At 39.1% G+C, this 14,186-nt stretch overlaps 1 pseudogene; it reads left to right on the top strand.

The window, feature by feature from the left end:
* The first annotated feature begins 3,051 nt into the window (after positions 1-3,051).
* Positions 3,052-6,864, top strand: LOC120529914 (annotated as a pseudogene).
* Positions 6,865-14,186: the final 7,322 nt, after the last annotated feature.

Below are 14,186 nucleotides of genomic sequence, written 5' to 3'. Positions count from 1 at the left end.
TTGAGAGGGCTGATTGGAGTTCTACTCATGGCAAGTGGTGCTTTGTACTTGACAGGGAAAGAACCACTGAGTTACACTCAAAACTGACAGTGAATCATGTTGCACAGGCCAACTGATAACCAAAAGTCATACACTCCGATCCTAACACAATGTATACATACCAAACTGAGAAACTAACCACATGGCACGGCCATCGTAAACACAAGTCATTCACTCTGAGTGCAACAGACCAAAGAATTGGAGGTGCAACCTTCCTTTGCCACAATATTTCAAGAAAGGAATGTTCACTCAAGCATGCAATGTGTTAAAAATTTTTAAAAAAGCATATTTGTTGGGAAAGGAGTTGCAATGACATCGGCTAACACAGTCCCACCTCCAGAAAATCTTGGGCTCCTGACAATTATGGCTGAGTACCTGGGCCCCCTGACTTCATACTATGATAATTTTGCCTCCCCAAGCTGATCAAGTGGCGTGCCTATGCTACACTCAACCGTAATTAAATTTATATAAGATTGTATCGCATGTCATGTCTCATGATGTGCGGAGGGTCTGGTAGCTCTGAATTAAAATTACTAACAGAGTCAGCATATCTTTTTACAACGTTTTTATTTATGTATGTATATCTCATGAAATAATATGAACAATCACAGTGCCCACCTTCGGACATTAACATTTGCATCACACATGTTCTTGACATGAATCGCCTCATCTTTAAAATAATGTGACAGATCCTTTGAATATTTTGCATCTGAATTTGCACAAGAGGCTGAGATCTCCTCCGTGCTCATGCTCCTAAAGTTTAAAATTGGAGAAAAAGGTGACATATGTTGTTTAGGCTTTCAAAATGTCTGGGCAATTCTGAAATTAAGGAATCCATCATAACGTGAAATGTGCCTCTTCTGAATTTTACTTCTGGATCTTGGGAATCCTGATCATCTGCTTCTGCGTCAGATCCATCAGACTCAATAAGATGTCTTGGTCTTTTGCGACGCCGACCTGATTTGAACACTGTAGGGATTTTCATTTCATTTACCACAGTTTTAGCCTTGCGCAAGAGAGCCTCCCACTGCTCAGGGTCCCTGACAGGTGTCATGGTTTCCTCCCCCGGCGGCGGCTCTGGCTAACAGCAAAGGATATTACAGCAATCTCAGTGGAATGTGCCCGGGTTTGCTGTGTTTCATGACAGGCAGTTCTTTGGGAACCGTAGGTTTGAGTGTTTCAAGTATCTCAATATAATCACCAACTGTACAAGATGGCTGTTATTATCCAGGAGTTGGATTGAAGATTAATAAACATAACTAATTTCATTAGAATAATCAGGAGAAAGAAACACAAGCTAGTAATGGAACTTTTTGACTGAAAAAATCTTTTGCTTTCTGACAGTGAATTTGCCCTTTGTTTGGTTGCCTTAATTTTTCTGTCTTCCTTTATGACCTCCAGCCCCAGACCCCAGATAACGATTTGTCCTTTGCTTACTGGTGCTTACCATTCCTGGTATTGCTGTTATTCCAAAGTAAAACTTTGTTTCTTTTAAGAAATTAAAACTGCTTCTGGGCAGTCCAGTCATAGATAAGATACGGCAAGGGTAACTGAAGGGAGTAAAAATAAAGGCACTCTCTAGAGCGGCAGAGATATTAGTCTATATTGGCTTCATTTATTACTAGCATTAAATAATGAGACAATTCCTGTATGCAATGCAGGTTACAGGATAAAATAGAACCATTTACATACTTTTTTTAACAATTGAAGTGAAGGCAGCTCAGATGATTTGCTCACCAGTGCAGCGGTTGGAATTCAATTGGCAACATGGTAGATTAAAGTTTAATGCTTTGGCTACCATGTTATTCTGCCAGCTTGTTTTAAAAAAACAATAATTACCTCAGCAACATATTTATAACAGCAAGCCAAGCCTCTTTCACTTCTGATGGCATATCTTTCTGCAAAAGTGAATTTGTATGTTAGCTGACTTGAAAAGTGAGCTTGATTTGGGAACTGAACTGGCAGCCTTGTTGTATAAAGTCTAGTCCCTTTGTCACAGCATTGCACTAACATGAATGCAACATTTACAGAAGAAAAAGCTGAAAGGAACATCAGCTCATGTTCAGAACAAGGTGTAGTAAGTTGCTATTGGATCTGCCCCACTATGTAAAGGTAAAATATGCACATTAAAACCCTTTGGTACAGTTACATCAATGGATCGGTAGTCTTCTCAGCTTATTGTCCCTTCAAATAAAGCATGAAGACAGAGCAGCTCCACCTACTGTCAGAAAAAGGTGTTAACCTTCAGCAGACTCTAGACCAGTCTTTCTCAAAGTGGGCGATAATGCCCCCTTGTGGGCGCTGGAGGCCTACAGGGGGGCATTAAAGGGCCTAGAGAAAACTGGGCGGTGTTGAAGCGGTTTAGGGGGGCGATGGCTGATTTGTGTTTTTTTTCTAATATTTAAAAATTTAAACTAAAATCAAAACCTACCTACTATACTACATCGATTATTCCGTTCTTATTCCTGTCCTGTTTGATTGTATAAATATAAATAATTTATCATGGCTTTTGTAGGTAGCCCATGAGCAATGAAGTTTTAACAAGTTTTTATTAAATAACGCGATTTGTGCAATCCTGTATCAAGCGGCCAGATCATCGATACTTATTCTAACTGATTCCGGTTGTTTTTATCGAAAATAAAAATATAGAAAATAAAAAATATTGAATTAAAAAATGTCGAAATTTTCATATAAATAAAAAATTAATCTTAGCCCTACATTAACCCCTAAACCAATTTTTTATTTATACTAAAATTTCGACATTTTTTAATTTGATATTTTTTATTTTCGATAAAAATGACAGTTACCGTTCTAACTTGCTCAGTACGAATTCCGTCGAATGAGGTAAGCAAGTTTGTGCATGTTTGTTTTATCCCTGTCGGTGTGTGCTGTATTTTAATCCTATATAAGAGCGCGTAATACTTCTTTTATTTTCATTAGCGTTTTCACGTGCAATCGTTAGAAAGTTTTTTAAGCTCAATACTTTACTCACGTATTTGTAAAGACAAAACCATGTCGGAAGCAAATAAGAAGAGACGGCAATACAGTGTGGAATATATTAAATACGGATTTGTTGAAAATCCCACAAATACATCTTTGCCTATGTGCCTTCTTTGTCAAAAAACATTTTCGGATGAAGCTTTCTAGGCTACAAGATCATTTGAATAAAATGCATCCAGATAAGAAAGAAAAAAATGTGGCCTATTTTCATGACCTGGAAAAGAAGTACATAGCTCAGCCAACTGTATCAAAACTTTTTTCAGCAGCTTCTAAGCAAGACGATGACGGACTTCGAGCCTTGTACAATATCTCTTTGCTAATTGCTCAAACAGGCAAACCACACACTATTGGAGAAGAGTTAATTTTACCGGCAATAAAAGAAGTAATAACTACTGTGCTCCATAAACCAGCGGCAGATATTGTTAAAAAATTCCTTTGAGCAATAGTTCTGTGCAAAGACGAATTGATGAAATGGCTGAAAATATTGAAGACTCATTGTGCAATCATCTGAAGACTAGTCAATTCTCAATTCAGTTGGATGAGTCCACTTTACCAGCTAATGAAGCACTATTGTTGTCATACGTGAGGTTTATTAAAGATGAGAAAATATGTCAAGAACTATTATTTGCTAGAAATTTAGAGACAGATACAACCGGAGAAACCATATTTAATACACTAGAAAAGTTTTGTGATGAGAAAGAAATTCCCTGGAAGAATATTATATCAGCCGCTAAAGATGGCGCTCCGACTATGACAGGGCGTCACAAAGGCTTGTGACGATGTGGGTTCTGGTTCCTCACTCACGTGGCTGTTTGGGAACCCTTGAACCCAACACCGTTGATAATGAAACCGAGTGAGCAAGTCAGCGGAGGCAATAACATCTAAGCAAGGGGATGGTTGAAAGTGCAAAGTGCTTTTATTCAAAACAATCAAAAACAAAAGTGTCCATAAAGTGCAGTTCAAAAGTTCTTTAAATAAATAATTCATTAAAAGAAAACGTGGAGGTTAAAACAAACAAATAGAAAAAACAATCCTTTAAAACGAGAGGTTTAAAATGTTCTTTAGGAAAAACAACAAGTCCAGTGTTTTTCTGGTAGCGTCTCACCTGCTTATCCTGTTAGGGCTTAGCAGCAGGCAAGACGTTCTCTGCAGCTGCCCTCCTCTTACACACACGTGAGACTGGAGACCTCCCGATCCCCGGCTTCAGTCTGGCACTCATCCCAGTCCCCGAGACTTAGTTTACACCAATGGCCAGGACGCACACATTGGGGACTCCACCACCAAGCCTCCCGACTTCCGCTGCCTTTCCGCAGCCCTCTGCGGCTCGTCGCTTTCCTCAGCGGGAGCAACATCAACTCAAACTCCTGGGTGTCGGCCTAACAACCAGCTTCCTCGCAGCTGCCCACGAGCGCTCGATCGCACGCTCACCACACGCACGCACCGCGTGTCTGTCTCTCCTGCACCGCCTGCTTCCTCACTCGCTCCCTACAACCTCTGTCTTCTTTTCCTTTCTTTCCTTTTTCTGATCTTCCCTCTCAGCCGCCTCACGCTTTTTAAAATGACGCGGGCCACAGCAGCTGCAGCATTAGCCATTGGACAATCACGAATGTGGGCAGTTCCTCACCTGTGCACTCGGTGAGAAACGCCCACACCCTACGGATCGCTCCACGGCCCGATATGGCCCAACATCCCCTCGCTAAGCCATGAGCGCGGTGACCATTTATTTAAAATGAGTGGCCTTTGCACAGTGAGCTGTGGACCCGCTATACCACATACACCCCCCATAAAACTCCAGTTGCATGGGAAGGCTCCACACCACTGCCAACCCAATGCAACTGGAGCTCAGGTCCACAGCTCATTGAGTAAAGGCCATATTTAAATAAATAATCATTGAGACGGCTTCATGAGGGGGGCGTTGTTGTAGCGAGCCGCGGGGCAGTCGGCGATGTGGGCGTTTCTCACCAAGTGCACAGGTGAGGAACTGCCCGCATCCGTGATTGCTCCCGTGGCTAATGCTACAGCTCTGATGGCCCCTCGTCATTTTAAAAAGAAGCGAGTCGGTTTTAGAAGGAGGATGAAAAAAAATGAACGAGATAAGGAAAAGACGGAGGCTGTAGGGAGCGAGTGAGGAAGCAGGAGGTGCAGGAGAAACAGACACGGGGAGCGTGTGGTGAGCGCGCGATCGAGTGCTCGTGGGCAGCTGCGAGGAAGCTGGGTGTTAGGCCGACACCCAGGCGTTTGAGTTGATGTTGCTCCCGCTGAGCGACCAGGTAGCGGGAGTGACCAGGTGAAAACGACGAGCCACAGAAGGCCACAGAAAGGCAGTGGAAGTCGGGAGGCTTGGTAGTGGATTCTCCAATGTGTGCGTCCTGGCCGTTGGTGGACATCAAGTCTCGGGGACTGGGATGAGTGCCAGACCGAAGCCAGGGATCGGGAGGTCTCCAGTCTCGTATGTGAGTGTGTAGAGGAGGGCAGCTGCAGAGAGCGTCTTGCCTGCTGCTAAGCCCAAATGGGATAAGCAGGTGAGACGCTAACAGAAAAGAAGCATCGAACTTGTTGTTGTGGATTTTAATGACTGCTCCTGAAAAATGTTTTAACCTCTGAATTTTAACGGATTGGTTTTTCTATTTGTCTATTTATTGGAACACTGTTTTGTTGACTGTTTTAAATAAAAGCACTATTCACTTTTTGCACCACCCCTTGCTCAAGTGTTTATTTGCCTTCACTGACTAGCTCACTTGGTTTCATTATCGACGGTGTTGGGTTCAAGTGCTTCCAAAAATCAGATGGGAGTGTGGAGCCAGAACCCACATCGTCACAAGGCTTCATAGCGTACTTAAAAAATAAAATTCCAGATGTGCTTGCTGTTCACTGCGTCATTCATCGACAACATTTGGTTGCGAGGAATTTGAGTGAACGGCTGTTTCAATCACTGCAACATGTCATCAAAGCAGTTAATAAAATTCCAAAACAGCTCTTTAAATGACAGATTATTTAATCAGCTTTGTGTTGTTAATGATGAAGATTTCAACCGATTGCTGTTTTACACAGAAGTGCGTTGGCTATCAAGAGGTACTTGTCTGACTCGATCTTATAATCTGTTTGACTCTGTGATAGAGTTCTTGGAAAACAAAGACACAGAATTGCGCAACAACCTCATCATGTCAAAGAATGATATTGCGTACTTGACAGACCTGTATAAATTGTTTAATGATATCAATCTCCAACTTCAAGGTGACTACTTAAACTTGATTAAAACAAAAATATCGTTGCTGCTTTTGTAGCAAAACTGCTCTTATACAAGAAAAACATCGGCAGACATGAGTTTCACAATTTCCCTAATTTATCAGCAGTACCCTTCATCAAAGACAACTTGCTTGTTTACTGCCAACATTTGGAGAACCTCCACAGTGATTTCAAAGAACGGTTCCAGGACATTTTAAAATTGGAAATACCGGACTAGGTGTTGGATCCTTTTTCAAATGTCAACACAGCAGGATCATCCCAGCTTGAGTAAGAACTTATAGAACTGACAACGAACGAGGAAATAAAAATCAAATTCAAAAATGGCTACCAAGAATTTTGGCTACAAAAGCCAATCCCACAATTGTACCCTGGATTGTGGTCAATTGTTCAATGATTTTTGGTAGCATTCCCTCGTCATATTTGTGTGAACGTGGATTTAGTGCTGTGGCAACGCTGCTAACTAAAAAGAGGAATCGTTTGCATGTTCCTAAACGCGGTTACTTATGGCTGTTTTTAAGTAAATTCGAACCTGATATTAACAAACTTGTTAAAAATCATCACATTCATCCTTCACATTAGATAAGTTATAAAATTTTAATTGAAATGTTTGTTTTAATTTGAATAAGTCTTTTTAAATATTATAAAATTGCGTTTTTATTGCTCCCGTTAGTTAGAAAGCCTCATTTAAAATGTAAGTTTTATGTAACTCAGAAACAGGATAAGACACATATGGCACGCTATAATTAAAGTAATGATTGCGTTTGTGATTTTTAAGATGTGGTAAAGTTAAAAATTTTGGGGGGCGCTAGAAAATAATTGATTCTCAAAGTGGTAGACAAAATAAGTTTGAGAACCTCTTCTCTAGACTCTAAAATCCATCCAGTTAACAAGGAAGGGACATCAAGTCCGTCTTGCCAACAGTTACCTAAGCTCTAAATTTAGTTTTAAAGGAATTCTGGCTTACCGGCAGGGAGGTACTGTGGCCAGTGATTGTAATGGAGAAGAGCAGCCACAGATTTGAGAAACATTTTGTGTTTAGAAACCAATGGTAAGTCACCTATGAGGGACAATTAAGTGACTGGTTAGTAAAATTGTAAAAAGGGAAACAGGCTTTTACTCTTTCTGTATATATTGTCCGTCTTCTGCAATCAGTACACCATTAGCATGAAGAACTTACTAAGTTGTCTAAAACAAGCAGAGAAGTGTTAGAAAGTACGTGAAAAACCAGCTGGCAGTTGAGAAACCCTTCCAATTCTTGCCTTGTTTATTACAGAGTTGGTTCTGTTTAAAGGTAATAAACATAACTTTGTAATTTTTATGTAATATCCTAGAACAGGGGTCAGCAACCTTTCAGCGGTATCGTGCGAACCCTATGTTACAATGTTGTTCTGCGTACCAACATAATTGTACCAATTTTATTATATATAGTATCAAAAGTAGTCCATTTATAATGGGCTGTAAAAGTATCATATGTGAAAAGAATGTTTTATCAATTTATTTTATAACTACATTCATTGGCTTTATTTTTGGTTCCAATTATTTGATTAAAATAACTAGTTTGTTTCTTGAAGCCAGAGACAGCCTTTTAATAGCTTCACTTTTCTCATCAGAGTTTTTAAATGTGGACTGATGTTTAGTTTGATAATGTCTCTGTACACTTGACGTACGGCACACAACACTTTCACAGCATGACACAGCACGATCCTTTTGATGTACAAATCCATATTCATTCATCCAAAAGTCTTGAAAAGTGCGAACATCAAGTTTTTACCTTTTATGAGTCATTTTAGGACAGTATATTACTTAATAATAACAAGGTTTGTTTTAACATAACACGGCCGGCAATGAACGCATGCTTTCCCTTTGCATGTGCGTCGCATAGGAACGCATGCGCTGCAATTAAAATATAATAACAAGAGGTTGGTTTTTATCGTTCCACAGCCTGCCCTGAACACATGGTTTCCATTTATATATGAGTCGCATATGCAAAATGTAGGTGAAGGCGCAAATGCGTGCATTGTAATTAAAATAGATTTTCTTTACTATATTTCAATTCAATGAGAGTGTCATCGAAAATCCTGCCATAGGTTGGGACCCTGCACTGGAGCACAGTTTTTAAAGTATTAGTCTTTAGGTCGCAGGCTGCCAAGTTTTGGGGGTTGTGTATGGTTCGCAAAGTGTCATTCAACATTTCTCCGCTATGACTGTGGGAATGATCTGGCAGCCATCATGGATTGGGTCTTGAAGAAACTAAACAGGGCAAAATTGGGTCACAAGAAAAAAAAAATAAACTTGAACAAACATTGCTCTAGAAGGAAAATCAAGGAGTTTACCCAGCCCAAGAAGGTCTAAGAAGATTGTCCATTTTGGTCACATATATACAGGGATGTATAAGAGGAGGTAAGACAATTCACCAAGTTTTCTTCTAAAAGGCTACTCCATACATTCTTAAGATGACTTCTTCTGCAGTTATAAAACCCTACTCTGTTATTCTGTTTGACAAATAAATGTTCCAGTATTTCCTATACTTCACAATCTTTAAAGACATTTTGAGCATTCATTCATTGAGTGCCTGCAATAAACAGTTTATTCTCCCTGCTCTCTTTCAAACCAAACTCAACGAAAGCAATTAAAAGAGTAAAGTTTAATATTTGTCTATGATTGAATAAAGCACTATGTCATCTCTTAAATGGAATAGAAAAGCCTGTCCTTCTGTCTATATGTCAATGCTTCTTGGATCGAGTATCCCAGTCAGATGCCAGTTTCAGCATGACTGGACATATTAGCTTTCTTACCTTGTACTGTTAAGGCTTAGGAATACTGAAAGGTGAACTGCAGACAACATCATTTGTCCAGCAACTTAAAGTGAGTTAAACAGCACATACTGGTGTTCTGAGCTGATTGATTGCAGAAATTTGTCATTACGATAATTTCTGCAGATTTCTAAATCTCCTCTGATATTTATGCATCCACATGTTAGGTTGTGTTTAGCTAACTTATGGGACATGATTCTGATTGCTCCACATATCTGACACAGATCATATTTTGGTTTAAATGTCCAAAACTATGTTGTACGTCAATACAGTCATGGCAAATAAAGCAGACAATTAGTGGTGCAGTAAGGAAACTACATTTGTAATAAATTTCTGTGCTCTGCTGCACTGACTCACTATATTTAGAAAAAAGAGCGTTGTTCTAAAGCTTAGAAAACTGAAGTGCATCAGCAGGAAAAAAATATATTTATTCCTGACCTGTATCACTAATTTCAGAAATAGTGATGAACAAAACAGGAAGATTTTGATTTACATAAACTGATACAAATGTTAATTTCACAAGTGATTTCACAATTGTGAAATGCAAAACTTACCAAAGAGTTCTTTGGGGTTTTAAAGGCTTTTTGGGGTGGAAAGCGGGAATGCTGCTGCCTAAAGCTTCGGTTACACTTCGGTATTTACAGTACCTTTGTACCTGTGTAAAGCGTGTAATATCTTTCCCACACCCATAAAATCACATCACCATGAAGGAGCACAGTACATTTTTTAAAATGTGACATGCTGCATATTTTCCACACAAAAACAAACTCAACAGCACCATCACGCACATTACTGTGTTTTCTCCACACAGAAAATCTCTCAATGCAATCCCGCATGCACCCCACCAAGCAACTGCCTTATAAAAGAGAAGGAGAGGCACACTTGCGGTGATTTATATTTTCACCAGAGATCTTTACTTCAATACTAATTGACAGGCAGATGCATGCATGTGAAATTAATGTATAAAAACACTTCAGGGTAGGAACTAAATGACTTTCTTCTTCTCTGACTAGCATAAATTTCGCTAAAAGCAAAACACAATTTTTTTAGCAATGTTTTTTACAAAGTGAAACACTGAGTTTCATTGCACTTTCAGCTTCATGCAAATCATTTTCCTCATCACTAGTCACAATGACTGAGCAGAATACACATTCAGAATAAACCGACTGTGTTTGCAAATGCTCAGGCCACATTAAGACTGTGTAATATAAATACCATAGATACCGGGTTCAATTTCCTCCCCAGTTCTGATTCAGGAATTGAGACCTGGTAGTGTGGTAGTCCTTAAGTTAAGTCTTTATGTTTAACTGTATATATTTCATCACAAAACGAATGTTGAAATCACACAAGACAGTAAGAAAACTGATGCAGCAAAAGGTACAAGAAGTGAACATGACAACATGTGCTGTTTGGGTTTACTCAAACATTTTCCAAAAACCTATGTCTGTTTATGGGTTATTTTTCCAGAAGTATCACTAGATACCTATAAAAGAATGAGTCTCAACACACTGGAAAGGTTTGGGACAGCCACCCGTATATTGTCCCTGACTGCAAAAATGTTTTTAAATAAGCACTGATGTGCATGGATTGAGTTCCAGACTGAACTGAACTAGTGGTAGAGAAGATGGCGGTTTTAAAGGGTGATGTCATCTGAGGCCGCAAACCTGAAGTGACATCTTTCTTGGTGCCAGAACCAGAAGCGGCGTCTTTCTTAGCACCTGAACCGGAAGTGATGTCATGCTTGGCTCCAGAACTGGAAGTGATGTTGTTGTTGTTAAATCAGGCAGGTTTTCCTATATTTGACCTGCAGAGATAACAGAATAAGGTTTAGCACACCATGGCCACCCCCTGACCTGGCTGATAATTACCTCCACTTGGTCCAGTCAGCTTCCTCCTAGTCGCACATGTGTGAGACTTCATATTTTGAGCTCTATGCAGACAGCAACCTGGTACAGAAGCTCTGTATCTCCTTTCTGTATTCTAAGTGTTTTGAACGTATTTTACTGTTTACTAGTTTTGATTAATTTTAGGGTTAAATTTTAGGCTTAATGTTGTTTCTGTTTGTTAGAATATTTCTCGAGTGTCTATAAAAAATTTTATTAATCTTTGGGACAAATCTATCATCTATCTATCTATCTATCTATCTATCTATCTATCTATCTATCTATCTATCTATCTATCTATCTATCTATAATAGGCTGCTTTACATATCTATTATAGACTGAAAGGAACCCATTCTTCATAAATTACATAATGAAGGCCTTTTATTCTTACACTCATTTATACTATTTATAGGGGAAGTTACCTCTAAAAGTATGAACTGGCCTTACATGACATTTTATTAGCAGCCCAAGCCACTTATTGAGTAATGACTTACTTCAGTTATTAAAGCACTAGGGTAAGCAATGTTCTGCAGTCTTGACCTCATTTAAGTACCAAAGCTATGCTGGAGCTGAAAGGAAAAAAAATATGTTAATTAGTTATTTTTCCAAATAATTTAAGACTTAAGGGGCACTCTGTTCAACATAAGCAGACTTTAGTTATTCAACAAACAGAAGACTTTTCAATTTTTTGGCAATTAAAAAGGCAAAATGACATTGAAATCTACAGATGAGAGTTTAAAGTGAAGACTTGCTCCTCATACCATATCATTTTATTATTTCAACATAACAATTCATTTGTCATGCTGGGATCAGACATTCAATAGCCAAGTTTGAAAATTTACTTCAGAAGCACATGATGTATGATTTACTTATCTGGGCTTCTTTGGATTATCGTCTGAGCTAACAAAGGGTCCCTTAGGCTCATTCTTCAGTCACGACCCTCAGTTTTCAGCTGATTTGGCAATTGACGGCTAGAAGGCGCAGCAGGTGGTGGTGGGCGATTGAATAGCATAAGCAAAAAAGGAAAGCAAAGGAGGGAGTTGAAGAGAAGACAGCTGCCAAGCTGGGCCCCAGATTTCTGGCAGAGCTGAAGAAGCGTGGCTCTGAATTGGATCTCTTGCAGGCTGCCCTGGTTCACAAATCACCACTGCAAATCTTGTAGCTCAGATTTTAAATCACCAGCATCCTCTGCCATTCATTTAATACTAACTGAAGTATCTGAGAATTTAATTTAATTTATTTCTGCCTGCATTAAGTGTGGTACTACATTGAAATAATGAAAATGCTGAAATACATAAAACTTAATAGTGTAATGCATTTGCCAAAAGGCAGTGATAAGGAGATGCAGGAGGCTTCTGTACTGGCATCAAGGTGAAGGTTTATAAATAACTACTGGTTTGCTTACCAAATTAATTATTTCTTTATTCTTTATTCTTAATTAATTGCGCATTCATCCATCTCAAAAGCACTGGCCACAAATACGTTTTGTTAAGGACACTAGTCCATCACAGGGCTCACCTTCCATACACTTTGTAATATAAAGTCAACTATGAGCCATGTGTCAACTCAACAATGGTGTCTTTCAGAAATACAGAATCCATGTTGAGGTCAAGAAATTGAATTCTGGTTACTAGAGCTGTGAGGCACTAACTTTATCCACTAAACAACAATACCATCCTTGCCTTGATTATAAAACTCCAAATAGATTCAATTTTATTGCACGTGTGTCATACTGGACCTTTCAGGGGTCCTGCATTTAGGCCTGAAGCCAGAAAGCACTTCTTCACGCAAATGGATGTGGAACTCTGGTACAAGATATTGAGACATGTATAGTAGTTGAACCAGTAACCTTGGCAACTTTTTAGAAGTAGCTTAGCTATTAGCTAATGAATGAGCCTGATGGACTGAATGGTCTCCACTCACTTGTCGCATTTCTTAGGTTCTAAATACTTTATAGTAATGTTCAATATGAAAGGTTGTTGGGTATTACATGGTATTCACATACTTTCCAGCCTTGTTTAATTTGAGTTACTCAAAATCATCGGAGCCACAGAGTGGAGTTCGAGGAGGCAGGTGTGCCCTGTAAACAACAGAACTCTTAAAAAAAGATAAAGTGTAGCACATAACAGGCCGGAAGAATAAAAGCATGAAAGCTGCAAGCAAGTCATTTGTGGTCCAAGACCCAGCAGGGCTCTGACAAGAAGGGCAAGGTGCCCAGACAGATGCACATGAAAGAATAAATGTAAGCCTTGTGACAAGCAGACCCAATTGTAGCTAGGAGAGGGAAACCTCAGTAGGAGGCCTGCCCCACACAGGATTTGTTTTGTTTTTACTGTTTATTGTGTGGTGTATTTGTGGCAGAAATTCAGGAGGCCAACCTGTATCTTATTTTTAGAAACAGGCTTGTGTACTCAGAGATTAAAAAAATATCATTTTTGTAGACAAGAAAGAACGCCTATTTTGTTGCCTTCGGTTAAAGGGACCTACTCAAGAAATTTTAACTGAAATGACCTGTTTCTAAATTTATTAGTGGAAATGCAAAATGCTTTGTTACATTAAAGGGCTCATCAGTAAAAGAGAAAATAGCAACTTTTTCAGTCTCTTTTAATGAATTATGTATTTAACCTCTCAGTTGTCCTTTTAGTTAGCATATAGGGTTTTCTCTTGTTTTTACAAAATAAAGGACAATTAATTACATGTGTATAACTTGACTTTAGCCTCCTGCAATCTTTGTCTTTTGTGGTGCTTATTATGTTTCATGAGCACCCAGTTCCATTAAACTCATGAGGCCATGACAGGGGGTTGTAATGAATATTTCGATTTTGTCTAATAATATATTTTCTATCCTTAATTTTTCCTCATCTCTTGCATAAACCTGACAGCCATTCGTGTCTCTTCAGGGACCAGCATTGGGGATGTTTTGTTCTAAAATTCTAATAATGTTTCTAATTTTCCAGTTCATCAGGTAGATGACTACAGATTCACAAGCTATGTTGGGCTGAATGGCCTATTCTCGTCAAATTTTTTATAAAATTTTAATGGTCTCGGCAGTGGTGGACAAGACATCTGGACCAGAGGTGCATTTCCCAGTGGACCATTCTTTCTGGGCTATGCTATCAGGCAGAAAAAAAAACTGAGATTGCAGGCAAACAAGCAAAAAGAGAGAAAGACATTGCATGAGTGGCTCCCTTGGTGTTCTCAATCC

The sequence above is a fragment of the Polypterus senegalus genome, chromosome 5, assembly GCF_016835505.1.
Source record: "Polypterus senegalus isolate Bchr_013 chromosome 5, ASM1683550v1, whole genome shotgun sequence".
In the NCBI taxonomy this organism is placed as follows: domain Eukaryota; kingdom Metazoa; phylum Chordata; class Cladistia; order Polypteriformes; family Polypteridae; genus Polypterus; species Polypterus senegalus.
Note: the sequence above shows the minus strand (reverse complement) of the source record. Positions and strands in the feature narration are given on the sequence as shown.